The sequence below is a fragment of the Sinocyclocheilus rhinocerous genome, unplaced genomic scaffold, assembly GCF_001515625.1.
Source record: "Sinocyclocheilus rhinocerous isolate Xijiao unplaced genomic scaffold, SAMN03320098_v1.1 scaffold723, whole genome shotgun sequence".
NCBI classification, from domain to species: domain Eukaryota; kingdom Metazoa; phylum Chordata; class Actinopteri; order Cypriniformes; family Cyprinidae; genus Sinocyclocheilus; species Sinocyclocheilus rhinocerous.
Window position 1 is genome coordinate 204,611 of NW_015655571.1, and position 15,630 is coordinate 220,240.

Sequence of the window (15,630 nt, forward strand, 5' to 3'; positions counted from 1 at the left end):
TTAAATTCGATTCGATTAACGATTCGATTCTGCATTCTTTAAGTGCATTCACAGGATTATTTAAATGCTTCCCCTAAATTCTTTAAATGCTTAGTCAGGGGGCAAATTACACTGCAGCCTATCATTTCAAAAGTGACAAATGTCAAATACAATAATTTTATGTATTTATTATTATTATTTTTTCCCCAAGGAATTCTTTTCTTATCTCTTACTTTGAATTTGCTATAAGAAATCAAATACACAGCTGGACAATAATCAATCATTTGTAATCTATAATTTTTTCCTAATGGCAATTTTTATGATTGTTTTATATACTACAAACAATTATTTTTTCTGCACAGAATTAGGTAGAAAATATACTTTATAGTCTCTGTACTGTAATAAATGATATGTCAATTAGCACTACATCATTCATAAATTATTTATTGTGTTTATTCTCTTAACGTTTCAGTTCATTCTGCTTTTTATACAGTTGCAGATATAGCCTGGCACGTCTTAATTCTATGAGCGCGAGATCACTTCTCTTTCAGTGCGAAAACTTCTTAACTCATTTTCATAAAATAAAATGCTATAGTATTTAACTTTTTCTCTCCATCGGCGAATGATGATTATGAAAGAAAACGCGCCCGATGTCTGTTTGTCTGATGTCTGCAACAAACGCTACTTTCATGCATCTGATTATCAGATAAACCTCGCGCTCTTATTTCAAGGTTGTTGTTAATGCTGTGGTTATTTTAGTATTTAACTTTTCCTCTCCATCGGCGAATGATGATTATGAAAGAATGTTCGCTATAGCAACAAACGCTACTTTCATGCATCTGATTATCAGATAAACCTTGCGCTCTTATTTCAAGGATGTTGTTAATGCTGTGGTTGTTTTAACAGTTTCCTTCGTACATTCGGTTCAACGACATTGTTAAAACACATTTATCATTCAATGAAAGTGTGCGTATACTTTAGACACTTAAATTTTTGCTCTGTCCATGCAATAAATGCGCAGCCTTCGACTGCTCAGGTAATGTCGTCTGTATGACTGAGAGCCATTGAAAAACTACAGAAAAGTAAAACTACTTCACTTCAGCATTACTGGCCACGAGTACTAAGGAGAGATCACACATCAGCTGCTCAAAAAATATGTCAGTGAGACAAACTGAGTGCGAGCGCACATTCAACACTGTTCAAGGTCTCCAATAATTCGTGCTTGTAGTAATTTAATGTGTATATATTTTGAAAGCATTGAATCGCTATAGAAATCGCGATTCATTCGATTCGTAGCGTTTTAAATCGATTACTGTCGAAATCGGCGATTCACGATTAAAAAATCCATGTTTCAAGATCGATGCATTGCATCGTCAGGGTTTGTAATCGATGCATCGAGAAAACGAGTGACTCCCCAAGTACTTAAGCAATCTTCCACTGATTAATCCATTATTTTTATCACAGTCACAAAAATTCTGGCTTAGATTTTTTTTCTTTAATAGCCTTCATTGTCTGAGACTCAGGCTCTCTCAGTTTAAGTCTAGACTTTTCAGTCAAACATACACATGATGTTATTTGTGACATCTCTGATTTTTTTTTAGATTTATTTTTGGCGTTTTTGCCTTTTATTAGGATAGGACAATATTGTAGACAGGAAGCAAAGTGGGAGAGAGAGGGTGGTGGGATCGGGAAAGGTCCGCAAGCCGGCACTCGAACTCAGGATGCCCAAAAAGCAACGGTGCTAAATGTCGGCGCGCTGCCCATGAGACAACCTGTCTGCCGAAGCCATGCACTTAATATTAATATAACAAATTTGCTTTATCTTGAAATAGTTTAGAAACTAAATAATGCTAAAACCTTTATGATTTAAATGCAAGATTGATTTAGTATATACATGTCTTTGTTTTCAATTGGATGAATATTTTGGTACAGCACTGCCCACATGCCCACAGACGAGCCACAGCTTAACTGATAGAAATGAATGGTTTTCAATTCAGTTTAATGTTACACAAAATATATTTGTTTAGGAAATGCATAGTATTCTTCCCAAAAATTACGAATGCCAGTGCTTAATTTGGGGTGGAACAAGCTGGATCCGGAACCTCCAAAATCCTATCCGGCACCTCATTTTGGCGGATCCCCTCCTCAGCCGCCAATGAAAAAATGTTTGTGCTGACCTATAGCGTGCATATATTTCATGAAAAATGTTCTATTATGAGTACACTTGCCGCACATCTCTACATTTGAAATAAGGAACTTGAGCGCGCAAAAGATGCGACACGTGAACGGCCCTTTATAGGCTGCTGTCACACCTATTTTATCTCACAATACTGACTTTTTTTCTTAGTAATGCAAGTTTATATCTCCTAGTTCGGACTTTATAACTTTATTCAAGTCAACAATTGCGAGTTTGTCAATTCTGAGGGAAAAAAGCCAGAAGTGTGGGATTATAAACTAAAAAGATAGAATGACGAGTTGATTTTTCTTACCAGAATTGTGAGATATAATCTTGCAAGAAAAAAGTCAGAATTTTGAAATATAAACTCAAAATTACATTTTTATTATTTTATTCCATGGCTTGAATAGACTGCTATCATTTTCTGCCACCAGATAGGCTCTGCCCACAAAAAACGTCATCACTGTTTGCAAACACTGAAATTGCTCTATCCGGTTGTTAAGTCGTGACGTAACCACTCTATTTCCGAGTCCAAAGTCCGGGTCCTCTACCTACCGCGTTCGCTCGCTTTTTGTGTCCCGTGTTGTTTGAATAGATCAGAGTTTAAAAAAACAAGTGACATTCAACTGTCATTTTACCGCTTTCCCTGTGACGAGAAAGAGAAGAGGAAATGGCTGCAGTTGATAAGGTAAGTTACAAATCTTAAACGAATGAAGAAACTTTTGGCGCTAGTGGGTGCTAACGTTAGCTTTGGCAACAGTCTATGGACAAGCCGAAGATGTGCCTAAGTTACGTAGCATAGAAAACCATTAGACCAGTTAACGTATGATAATCTGCTAACGTTTCTCATTTCTATAATAATTGAGCATTGTTGGAGGAAGCCCGAGATATAAGATCAGAATCATGTTTAATGGCCAGGTATGTTTATTTGACTCTGTTCTTACATTGCTCTCAGTGTACATACACAGATCAAGCAAAAACAAACAGGACAACAAGCTAAATAAATACAGACACAAACTACAGTGTACAGTACACACACCAGAAACAAAACATTTGTAGACAGCAATTATTGCCAATGACCGCTTTACTGTTATTGTAGTGTGTTCACATGACAAATAATTTAAGTAATGATATTTCAGTAATTTATTAATTATTTTTATTATTATTTTACAGACGTGAAAACTTCACCCCAAACTGCAACTCCAGGGTGTGCAGTTGGCATTTCCCTAATGGAAAAGCTGCTGGGCCATCGAGATTTGCTTGGAACGAGGGGAAGACCTTCCAATTCCCTGACCACCTCAGCCATCTCCCTAAACGGAAGAAACAAATGGTCCCTAGCAGTGGTGAGGATGAGGGAACGGATGCTGACATGGTAACTGCAGATACCCCTAGTACTTCAAAAAGTCTTTTGGCACTTGAGGTGGAGAATGTCATGCTGAGGGAAGAGAATGACAAATTGAAAAAACAATTGGAGAAACAGAAGCAAACTTTTTCCTTCAGTCAAATTTCTTCAAGCCCTGAGAGAGTTCAGTATTTCACTGGATTGCCTGGTGCTGCCACTGTCCTGTTTTGGAAGTGCTTCTTTCTAAATTCGACCTACAATATCATTCTGATTGGACTGTCCAAATGATGCCCCTAGTTGATCAATTGCTCCTGACCTTAATGAAGCTTAGACTTAATTGCAGCCACGTAGACCTTGCAACAAGGTTTAATTGTAGCACAGCTACAGTAACCAACATCTTCATCACCATCATTAGTGCCCTGTATGATGTTTTGTATGTCGGTTTGCTTGAGAACAACATCCCCTCCACAGCCAAGAATCAAACATCGCTGCCAGACTGCTTCCAGACCTTTCCTAACTGTAGGATCGTGCTTGACTGCACAGAGGTTGCCGTCTCTAACACAGAAAGGCTTGACACACAGTGTCATATGTACAGCCAGTACAAAGGACGGACCGCACTTAAGGCTTTAATCTGTGTTGCGCCTAATGGTGTTATTACCCTTGTCAGTGACCTGTACGGTGGGAGTGCCTCAGACAAGGCAATACATTTTTTTTTCCCGTTTTTCATTACGAACTCCATTATCTCGTTGTTGGATATGTAGGTAAGATTGGTTTGGCTGCTTTAAACTTTGGTGGGTGAGGAGGTCCTATATTATTGAAAATATGGATTTCGATTTGATAAAGTTCACGCTGTCACCTTCTTTGGAGGAATTCAACTGTTGTCGAAAAAAAGATCTGCTTTTAATAGCTGACTTTTATAATATGACAGTTTCTAGAGCCACACGTAAACAAGCGATAAAAGAGTTGTATAGCAAGTTAGTAGAGGCAGGTATTTTCCCAGAACAAACACTAGAGCAGGGGGATGAAGCTGACATTGGCACAGAAGATGACTCAAGCGCAGTAACTAGCAGTAAAAATGCAGCTTCTGTAGATCCTCAGGTAGCTCTGAAATTAAAAGAGCTTGATCTCGCATTAAGAAAGCAGGAGCATGAGACACAGCTGCTTCGGCTGAGAGCTCTTGAAATCCAAGCAGATCGTGACATTAAGTTGCGTAAGCTTGAGTTAGAAGTGCAAACTCTGCGTAAACGCCCGATTCCTATACCTCGTTCTAGGCCGCCTTCCTCTACTGATAGCGTTGCACCTAAATCTGAATTTGATGTTGGCAAATACGTCAAATTAGTACCACCTTTTCGCGAATCAGAGGTAGACTCTTATTTTGTTGCTTTCGAGCATGTAGCCGCAAAGTTGAATTGGCCGAAAGACATGTGGGCTTTACTGTTGCAGTGTAACCTCGTTGGCAAAGCACAAGAGGCATTGTGCTGCTTTGCCAATTGTGGAGTCGTTGGACTATGACACTCTGAAAACAGCTGTGTTGAGGGCATATGAGTTGGTGCCGGAGGCATATCGACAAAAGTTCAGGGCGTGTTTAAAGCAAGCCAAACAAACTTATGTTGAATTTGCAAGAGAGAAAAAAATGCTTTTTGAAAAGTGGTGTCTTGCTAGTAAGGTTACCACATTTGAGGAATTGCAAGAATTGGTCTTACTTGAAGATTTTAAAACTTGTGTATCGGAAAACGTTGTTGTTCATTTAAACGAACAAAAAGTGTCAAAGCTTTCTGATGCGGCGGTGCTTGCCGATGAATTTGCACTTACTCACCGAACTGTCTTTTTCTCTGCGCGTCAATCTAAAACTTCCCTGGCTACAGAGTCTATAGTGCAGGATGCACTTAGAGGGAATGTCAGCAAGACTAGTGGTGGAGGGAAGTCGCTCTCAAAGAGCGCAGAAAGAAGGAGGGTTTGCTTTTACTGTCTCGATCCTGGCCATATGATCGTGGATTGTAAGGCGTGGAAGCAGAAGGCTACAAATGCAAAACCTAAAAGTGTTGCGTTTGTACAATCAGTTCCTGAGTTGTTTGCTGCTGACATATCGTCCTATGGTCCCTTTCTTCTGACAGGTTATGTGTCGCTAGCTGGTGACTCTGCAGATAAGTGTGTGCAGGTGCTGAGAGATACTGGGTCGGCTCAATCCTTCGTGCTTGAGGATGTTTTGCCCTTCTCTGATGCGTCATATACAGGCGCAAATGTCCTTGTGCGTGGTATCGAGATGGGCTGCATTAGCATTCCATTACACAACGTTGACTTAAAGTCTGACCTTGTTACGGGCTTGGTTCAATTGGGTGTGTGTAAACAGTTGCCCGTAGACAATGTCGGCCTCATACTGGGAAATGACCTTGCCGGTGGTAATGTCTTTCCCAGTCCAATAGTTGTAAGCAAGCCAAGAGTCTGTGATTCCCTTGATATCTCTGCGACGTATCCTTTAGCTTTTCCAGCATGTGCTGTTACACGATCTCAGTCAAGAAGCTTTCAAGATGTTGTTGATCTCTCTGATTCTTTCCTGAGTGTAGAACCTAAACCGGTAGAGTGCAGGTTATCTGTTGAGAGTGAAATGGTCTCTGAGCATGACTCCCAACTTCCAGTTGAACTTCATTCCATAGTGGGTAGGGAACATTTGGCTGCTGCCCAGAAGTTAGACCCTACACTTGTAAACTGCATTAGTGCTGCAGTTAACAGTCGCAATCTTTTGTTGGCAAAGGTAGCATACTTTTGGGACAATGGGGTTCTGATGCGCAAGTGGCAGCCAAAATCTTCAGACGGAGGTGAGTGGCAAACAGTATATCAGATTGTTTTGCCTTCCAACTACCGTTCCCATGTTTTGAAATTGGCACACGCAAATGTTCTTGCTGGACACCTCGGTGTCACTAAAACATTTCAGCGGATCGTTAAACATTTCTACTGGCCTGGAATCAAATCTGCTGTCTCTTGTTACTGAATGCTTTTTGAAAAGTGGTGTCTTGCTAGTAAGGTTACCACATTTGAGGAATTGCAAGAATTGGTCTTACTTGAAGATTTTAAAACTTGTGTACCGGAAAACGTTGTTGTTCATTTAAACGAACAAAAAATGTCAAAGCTTTCTGATGCGACGGTGCTTGCCGATGAATTTGCACTTACTCACCGAACTGTCTTTTCCTCTGTGCGTCAATCTAAAACTTCCATGGCTACAGGTTCTATAGTTCAAGATGCACTTAGAGTGGATGTCAACAAAAATAGTGGTGGAGTCAAGATGCACTTAGAGTGAATGTCAGCAAGACTAGTGGTGGAGGGAAGTCGCTCTCAAAGAGCGCAGAAAGAAGGAGGGTTTGCTTTTACTGTCTCGATCCTGGCCATATGATCGCGGATTGTAAGGCGTGGAAGCAGAAGGCTAAAAATGCGAAACCTAAATGTGTTGCGTTTGTACAATCAGTTCCTGATTTGTTTGCTGCTTGCACATCGTCCTATGGTCCCTTTCTTCTGACAGGTTATGTGTCGCTAGCTGGTGACTCTGCAGATAAGTGTGTGCAGGTGCTGAGAGATACTGGGTCGGCTCAATCCTTCGTGCTTGAGGATGTTTTGCCCTTCTCTGATGCGTCATATACAGGCGCAAATGTCCTTGTGCGTGGTATCGAGATGGGCTGCATTAGCGTTCCGTTACACAACGTTAACTTAAAGTCTGACCTTGTTACGGGCTTGGTTCAATTGGGTGTGTGTAAACAGTTGCCCGTAGACAATGTCGGCCTCATACTGGGAAATGACCTTGCCGGTGGTAATGTTTTTCCCAGTCCAATAGTCGTAAGCAAGCCAATAGTCTGTGATTCCCCTGATCTCTCTGCGACGTATCCTTTAGCCTTTCCAGCATGTGCTGTTATGTGAACTCAGTCAAGAAGCTTTCAAGATGTTGTTGATCTCTCTGATTCTTTCCTGAGTGTGCAACCTAAGGGTGCAGGTTATCTGTTGAGAGTGAAATGGTCTCCGGGCTTTACTCCCAGAAATGGTCTCCGAGCATTACTCCCAACTTCCAGTTGAACTTCATTCCATAGTGGGTAGGGAACATTTGGCTGCTGCCCAGAAGTTAGACCCTACACTTGTAAACTGCATTAGTGCTGCAGCTGACAGTCACGATCTTTTGTTGGCAAAGGTAGCATATTTTTGGGACGATGGGATTCTGATGCGCAAGTGGCAGCCAAAATCTTCAGATGGAGGTGATTGGCAAACAGTGTATCAGATTGTTTTGCCTTCCAACTACCGTTCCCATGTTTTGAAATTGGCACACGCAAATGTTCTTGCTGGACACCTTGGTGTCACTAAAACATTTCAGCGGATCGTTAAACATTTCTAGTGGCCTGGAATCAAATCTGCTGTCACTCGTTACTGCCGGTCATGTGACGTCTGCCAGCGTGCGGGTAAACCAAATCAAACTATTCCTAAAGCTCCTCTTCAGCCGATTCCTGTCATAGGAGAACCTTTTGAGAGGCTGGTGATTGATTGTGTAGGGCCCCTTCCGAAGTCGAAACATGGGCACCAGTTTATTTTGACAATAATGTGTACTGCTACCTAGGGCTGGGCAAAAAAATTATTTTTTCGATTAATCGTTTTTTTAAATGACATCGATAAGATATCGATTCTCAAAAGCCGCGAATTGATCTTTTCCGGGATTTATTTCAGCACATTTAAAACAAGATCTGATTAACGTGAATCTTATTATTAGTCTTCTCCACTAGATGTCACCCTTGCTAGACTATGCAAGTTCTTTCCATGGCACAGTCAAAGATGAAGGCCCACTTTGACAAAAGAACAGTACAGCGCAGTTTTCAGCCGGGTGAGTCTGTTCTTGTGTTACTTCCTATTCCTGGCTCAGCTCTGCAGGCTAAGTTTTCGGGGCCTTATGTCATTGAACAGAAACTGAGTGAAACCGATTATGTTGTGGGTACCCCTGATCGCAGACACAAGAATAGAGTATGTCATGTTAATATGTTGAAGTCTTATGTTGTACGGGACGTAACTAAACCAACACTTCTCTCTGCACCACAGTGTAAACCTTGTGTTACAGTAGTTCCCGACTGTGTTCCTGTTGATGAAGATTTGTTGCTAGCTGAACCTCAGACTCCTGGTGTGCGTCTGAATAATTCTGCCATGTTGGGTAAAATAGAATCACATTTGTCATACTTGCCAAAGAATCAGCGGGAAGATGTTGTAAAATTGTTACAAAAATATCCCAAACTGTTCTCTGATATTCCAGGAAGAACCACAGTGTTATCTCATGATATTGATGTAGGTAACTCTGTCCCTATCAAACAGCACCCGTTCAGAGTAAATCCTGCAAAACGAGAGATCATGAAGTCATGAACCCCTGTTTTAAATTGAGAAATGATGAAACGTATGACATTGTACAAAATTATTAAGTGTTGGTTGACAATACCCTAGCTGAATTTTCATTGATTTAATGTAATGTAATTGTGATGTTTCTGCTAACTTTAAGGGCACATGAAAGAACAAAAGACAAAAATCTTACCTGAGGTGTTTCTGGACTCAAAATCCACCCCATCCCAGTAAAACGCCCAAGTTGCAACAAGGATGCCTGTGCCCATTCTTTGTCCTCCTGGGTGACAGGTCTTTTGATGCCAGCTGAAATAATGGTAAAAAAAAAAAAAAAGGTTATAAAAATGAGTAATAGTATTTAAGATTGTTACACGTGATGGCAATATCTCAATTTAACAGCCTTTTATTATGATCATTCATTTATAGCACACACTCTAAGATTAAAATAAATAAATAAATAAAAATAACGGTGTACACCTCAGCCTCACTGTCTTGCAACTATATTTCAATATGGTGATAAAGCTTACGATAATGATTTTTCAGCTGCACTACAACACACCACCAGTGTATGTTAGAAGAATTTCATAAATACGATTAATCTTATTAGCAATAGCTTTAAACCACATTACGTCATTAAGAAATTAATAAGAAAATAATTCAAACCACGCAACATCAACAAACTTATTACTAACCTCGTGTTGTGGATGGTGTCATCTCAGACACTCTCTTGGCTGCAATTTCGTCCCCTTTCGGAGTGTTGACCTTCTTCCACACACATTCCACGTCGGTGCGGGACACATTTTTCTCTATCCAAATCAACAAAGCTGCCATATGATGGCACTTGTCTCTGCCGACTGGGCACTCGCATGTGCTGTACCTGACTGTCTGGCCCTCAACATGCACCTGTACTGAAAACAATTTAACCCTCACCCTAAAGGGGCGGTCACACTAGACTTTGAACGTGCGAAATTTTTCCGGACGCCGCTGCGAATATGGGCGGGAGCAGGATATGCATATATTATGTCAACTAGCTAACTTACCTAGCTTAAGGTGATGATACACTGGGAAACCTTTTGAGCAATGTTGCTGAGCGATGTTGTTTGGGCACTTTGCCAATTAAGAATGGGCAAGAAATTTCTATCTGGATACTTTACATCTAAACGTGTTACCCATTCTCAGTGGGAAAGTCCCAAAGCAACATTGCTATAAAAAAAATGCCCCGTGTATCATCACCTTTACAGCTAACTCACCTCAACTTCGTAAACCTTCTTTTTCATGGATGCCTGGACTCTACCCTTAATTATGCCACCTGAATGATGATCTACACTAACTACTCTGTTGGAGTTAAAAGAATCTAAACCATTTTTGACCACCAAGGGTGCCTCACTAAAGAAGGACGTGATAGTAAATAAAGTCACAGGTTCCGCCATGGCTATTTGGCTGTACGGATCCAACGAGCGGAGCGCTTGGACCCGGAAGAGGCTTAAGCCCCGTTCACACTACAAGCGACACGCAACAGCAAAGCGACACAATCCCATTCATTTCAATGGAGAGCTGGCGATTTCCGGCGACACGAGCGATAGCAAGCGACAGGCAGCGACAAAAGTCGCTGCTAGTGTGAACGGGGCTTTAATGTCAGACTTAACAACCGAATACTCACCAGGATGGCCATTTTGTGTGCATTTGGCCGTTTAAGCTCAACAAACTATGAAAAATAACTCAATATGATAATAGCGAGTTGGCTTTATACGCGCGCACAGCCTTTAAATCGCCTCTGGAGTGCGCGGGTGGCTTAAAAATACTTAAAAAGATGTGCAAACGATGCAACAATGACCTGATTAGGCAAGTAACAGTTCTGTCATCTGTCCTGAAATGTGAGCGAATGTCTTTTATCGCAGCTCGTTGTAGTGCAGAAGAAACACGCCGATGTGAAGCCGCTTCGAGAGAGTGAAAGAGAGAAGACGTGGTACAGCTGAATCACTCAAATGACTGATTTGATCTGATAGTTTGTGTGGATTTATTTACTCATCTAATCTACATGCTACATTGAATAAATGTGTGCAGGAATTTCCCTCATGAGTAAAACTATGCGATACACACACAATCCCCCACCGAAATTCAGGACCTGATTAAATAGCCCACATCTCTGTTATACAGAGATTTGTGAAACAAATTTTCATGGCTTTTCCAGGTTTTCCATGACCGTACGAACCCTAATAAAAGCAACTGATGCACGCTGTTAATCACATGCCGGAACCGTCACCCCGCAATTTACAAATTAACCACAGATGAATGCCCAACTTGGAAGTAGGATCTTCTCTGGTTCACTAGAATGCAGCATTAGTATTTGTCTGGTCATGTGATCCCAATGTCACATAAAACTGCTTTAATTAGGACACTCATATGACACTCTTCAAAAACGTCATTCATTCCTATAGAGCTGGACATTTTAATAAGGATCAAATGAGTGAGTTCAGCTTTAATAAACTCCATCTTTATAATCGTGTCACGTGGATCTCAGTCGATTCACCAGGAGTTTTTCCTGTGTGTTTGGACACTTTGTCCTGTTTAAAATGAGAATTAGCATAAAGAAAAATAAACACAAACTAAATATCTGGGTGTGTCTCAATCAGCTCCCTAGTTCGGTAGTCAGCACACTAGTGAGGGAGCCAGTCAGATAGATATAGAGAGAGATATTAAACTAGCACTCAAATGAATAAAAAACACCATATAGAAGGTTCACATTTGTATTTGGTATTTACTTTAACCTTTTTGTATAGGTTATTTTTTAATTAGATTAAACTTTCTTTTAAACATTTACAGTTGGCTTGTAAAAGTTGTCATTACACATGTTTGTGTTCGTTGTTCTCGTTGTTTTGAGCAGCAGGTTCATCGAGCGCTGATTCGAGAGCTTTGAATCACTGAATCATTTTGCGAATAAATTGATTCAGTTGACTCGGAGTTTCATAAAGCCAGTGACTGAACTCGTGTTTGAGATAAACGCACCGTTTCTGAAGCGCTTTACTCACACAAAATAACTTTCTTTAATATCACTAGATAAAACATTTTAGCATTTCATTCGGTAATGATTAATTTCGCGTTTTTATATACAATTTCTTCTTCTTCTTCTTTAAATTTTATTGGCGGTTGGCAAACCAACTTAAAGGTGCATTTACCGCCACCTACTGGACTGGAGTGTGGGCAGTACTTTGAGAGAAAGGACAATGAGAGAATTAAAAAAAAAAAAAACTTTTTTCCTTTTTTCCTCCCTTAACCCCCCCAAATTATCTATACACATATATATACATATGTACACACATACATACATATATATATATATATATATATACATACATACATACATACACACATATACATATATATACACCCATACTCCTTCCCCCCATATATCTCCATCAAATTCTTTCACTTATCCCAGTATTTTTCAAATAATTCATTAGGAGATTATATATTTCCCTCCCTATTGTTTTCCCTAGCAGATTTCCCACTGTCATGTTTTGTTTTCCAACTTGTGATTCTAACTCCCTTCTTTCTTCTTCATACCTTTTACAATCTAATAAAATATGTTTTACTGTCTCTTGTGTGTTGCAGTGGTCGCAAAGACCAGTAGGGTGTTTTCCTATTCTCTGTAATGTAAAATTTAAACCAGCATGACCTATTCTAAGACGTGTAATTTTATATACAATTTAAACACTTTAAACGGTTATAAGCACAAACCTTTTCTTCAGCCGAATCACAGACGCAGGAGCGCGGCGCCGCCTAATGACGTCACATCGCCACACCAAAATAAAAGTCAAATATAAATAATAAGGTATATTAGGAATTGCAGAGCTATCAAAGCTATCAACACCGTTAAGCTGTACATGTAGTCTTATATCCAAATGCGAGCAACTGTGAAGTGCTTTCATTTCATGATAAATTACAGAGCATTTGTGATATTCTCAATCAAAAATAAACTCCCATTATCTTGATCTTAAAATTTCAGGATAGGGAAGAACTTATAAATATTACACATTCATTAAAAAGTTGTAGATCAAAATTAAATTCGTGTTTGCAGAGAGATTTAACTAATTAGTTTATTAGTTGAAACTAAAATCTTATGTCAATGTATTCATCTTATTCCATCTCAGTTTTAACACGAGTACATAAACACAATAAATCAAATTTCAGCTTTATTATGCTCATTTCAGTTACTGGAAAACGATTTTTAAACAATTTTCCTCCCCATATGAGCCCTCTATGAATATCAGATACACACTGAAAATGAACAAATCTGTCTTCTATAAGGACTGGATGGAAAGACGGTCTGTGTTTGATCAATTTTTTAATGAATTTGTAATATTTATTAATTTAGCAGCTCCGTTACATCTTTATACACTGAAAAACAAGAACACGACAAAAGTCAATTTTTCACTTCACAATTTACACACAACCAACATAACATATAAGACATTAGTGATTTTACATTAGTGACAGTTTGTCTATGACAATATGGATTGTCATAGACCCCCCCCCAAATGTAATTTAACTTTTGTTATAATTTGCTTTTAGTATTATTTTAATGCTTACTTTTTTGTTTATTATATGCTGCTTGGATTTATTGTTTATGTGTTTAACAATGGAAAGATGACATTGCCTGTTTGTTATTTGAAGGTTTAATAAAGCGAAAAAAGACTTTTATTTTGGTGTGGCGGTGTGACGTCATAAGGCTGCGCTGCGCTCCTGCGTCTGTGATTCGGCTGAAGAAAGGTGAGTGCTTTTATTCAAATGTTACTTTAAAGTGTTTAAATCAATACAACTCGTTTACGTTCCGTAGAAAGCGCGCGCGTTGCTGGACGTAAACAATGCTGATTAATTTTGTTGCGTCCAATTCGCATACTGTTCGTCCTAAATAGCATTCGAAAATAGAATTAGTATGTCCCCAAATCATAGTATGATGAAAAGTGTGCCAAAGATTCCCGGATGGTCTACTACTTGAGATTAAAATTCGACGTGCAGATCGATGCGCACTCTTAACAGCTAATATTGCCCACAACAACACATTGCCCAGTGAACGAGGATTCGATTAGAACTACAAACACGCATAAAAAGTGTTCAAAAACTACAAACATGGCGGATATGCGAGACCAACGGACAGGCAGAGAAAAGGGTTTGAATGATACATTATCAATAAATCAGTGCACAAAAAAATAAATATTACTCCAGTAAAAGTACTCCTTTTTAAATTTTACTCGAGTGAAAGTACAAAAGTACTCGATTTTTTATGTACTTACAAGTACTGATAGATTTATTTTGCAACTTTATATAGGCTACTTAATTTAATTTTATATTAGCACATATTTTTTATAAGCCTACTGCTCAGAATACCAAGGATTTTCCCAAAATAACCACTATATGGAGTCGAGATATATGTTTGTTGTTGATATGGACTACATTGACGAGAGTGATGTAGTAATGTTCACTGTGAAGCTTACACTGCTATGTACCTGAGAGAAAACTGATTTTCACCAGTAAGAAAAAAGTGTTTTTTAAAGCTTGTTGTTTTGCAGAACATCACAGTTATATATGACATGAGAATAAGGCCTGAAGTTAGGAAGAACATTTTAAGGAAAATATAATTATATTTTCATCATTTTTTTCTTCTCAAACCTTGTCTGTGGTGTAGAAACACCCCTGGCCAAATGCCCCCAGAGGGCATCACTTCCCACTTTGATAATTACTGTATCCGCCGCATCCCAGTTCCGTGTTCGGAAAGGAAATGAAGTGTACTAAAGAAACCCTAAAGGGAATAAATAGCCTATGAGATGGGAGGATAGATGAACAATATTTCAATACTTTTTCTCGCAATTATATCGTTGGGTAAGTATTAGTGGCTCCGTAGAACGCGTTATTTGTTTCACGCTTCGGGCACACCCCTAACCCCGCCCCGCCCCCCTATGTCATCGTCCATCACGATGTTTCACTGCAGATATCGTCCAATGCCAATTTGGTAGACATCGCCCAACCCTACTGCAGTCGGATCATTCTAATTCGTGAATGAATCGTTTGGTGCGATTTGCGAACCGATTTAAAAGGTTCATTGAAAAAAATCAGTTCGTTCATTAATCAGACACCGTTTCTGCGTGTCAGAGCACGTGATATTCAATGCTTTTTTAAACTCTACATCTACGAAATGATGAATAATGTGTATTGTGTTTTTGCTTTTGTCTGTTTTCATTCAATTTATGAAGGTGATGTAAACTGAATTATATTGTAATGATTATGATTCGACAGATGGTGCGTGATTGTTAATTATACAATAATATAATATTTTGTATATGTAACTTATATCATTTTTATATTACATTACAAAAAATAATCATTTTATTCATTTCAAGAAAGCTCAGGGCTTAAAGAAAATTTCCACTCATAACAATGACTTTGTGGTGGCGTTCATGTGCGTTCATCTCGTAAATACGATCTATCCGACATGACTTGAACGCGCACCATACCTGTCTGTCAGCATATGTATTTGCATACCTCTGCGCACCCGGTTCACGCAGACCGGATACGTCATCAGCGCGTTCACATACAGTACGCTATGCAGACAGAGCGAGAATGGCAGACAAACATCAACAACCTGATCTTCCTTCCTGGTATTGTAGTACTGTTACTAACTAACTGTACTATGAAGTTATCTCACCGGTCAATGACACATGATATATTGTAGTAATGTCGTCTCATCTGTTCGCGTTCATGCGTTCAGGGGGCGTGGCTTTGA

At 39.4% G+C, this 15,630-nt stretch overlaps 1 pseudogene; it reads right to left on the reverse strand.

Annotated features, from left to right (window-relative positions):
• The window catches only part of LOC107718520 (gastrula zinc finger protein XlCGF57.1-like), a 66,646-nt pseudogene that overhangs the window by 21,482 nt on the left and 29,534 nt on the right, over positions 1-15,630 (reverse strand).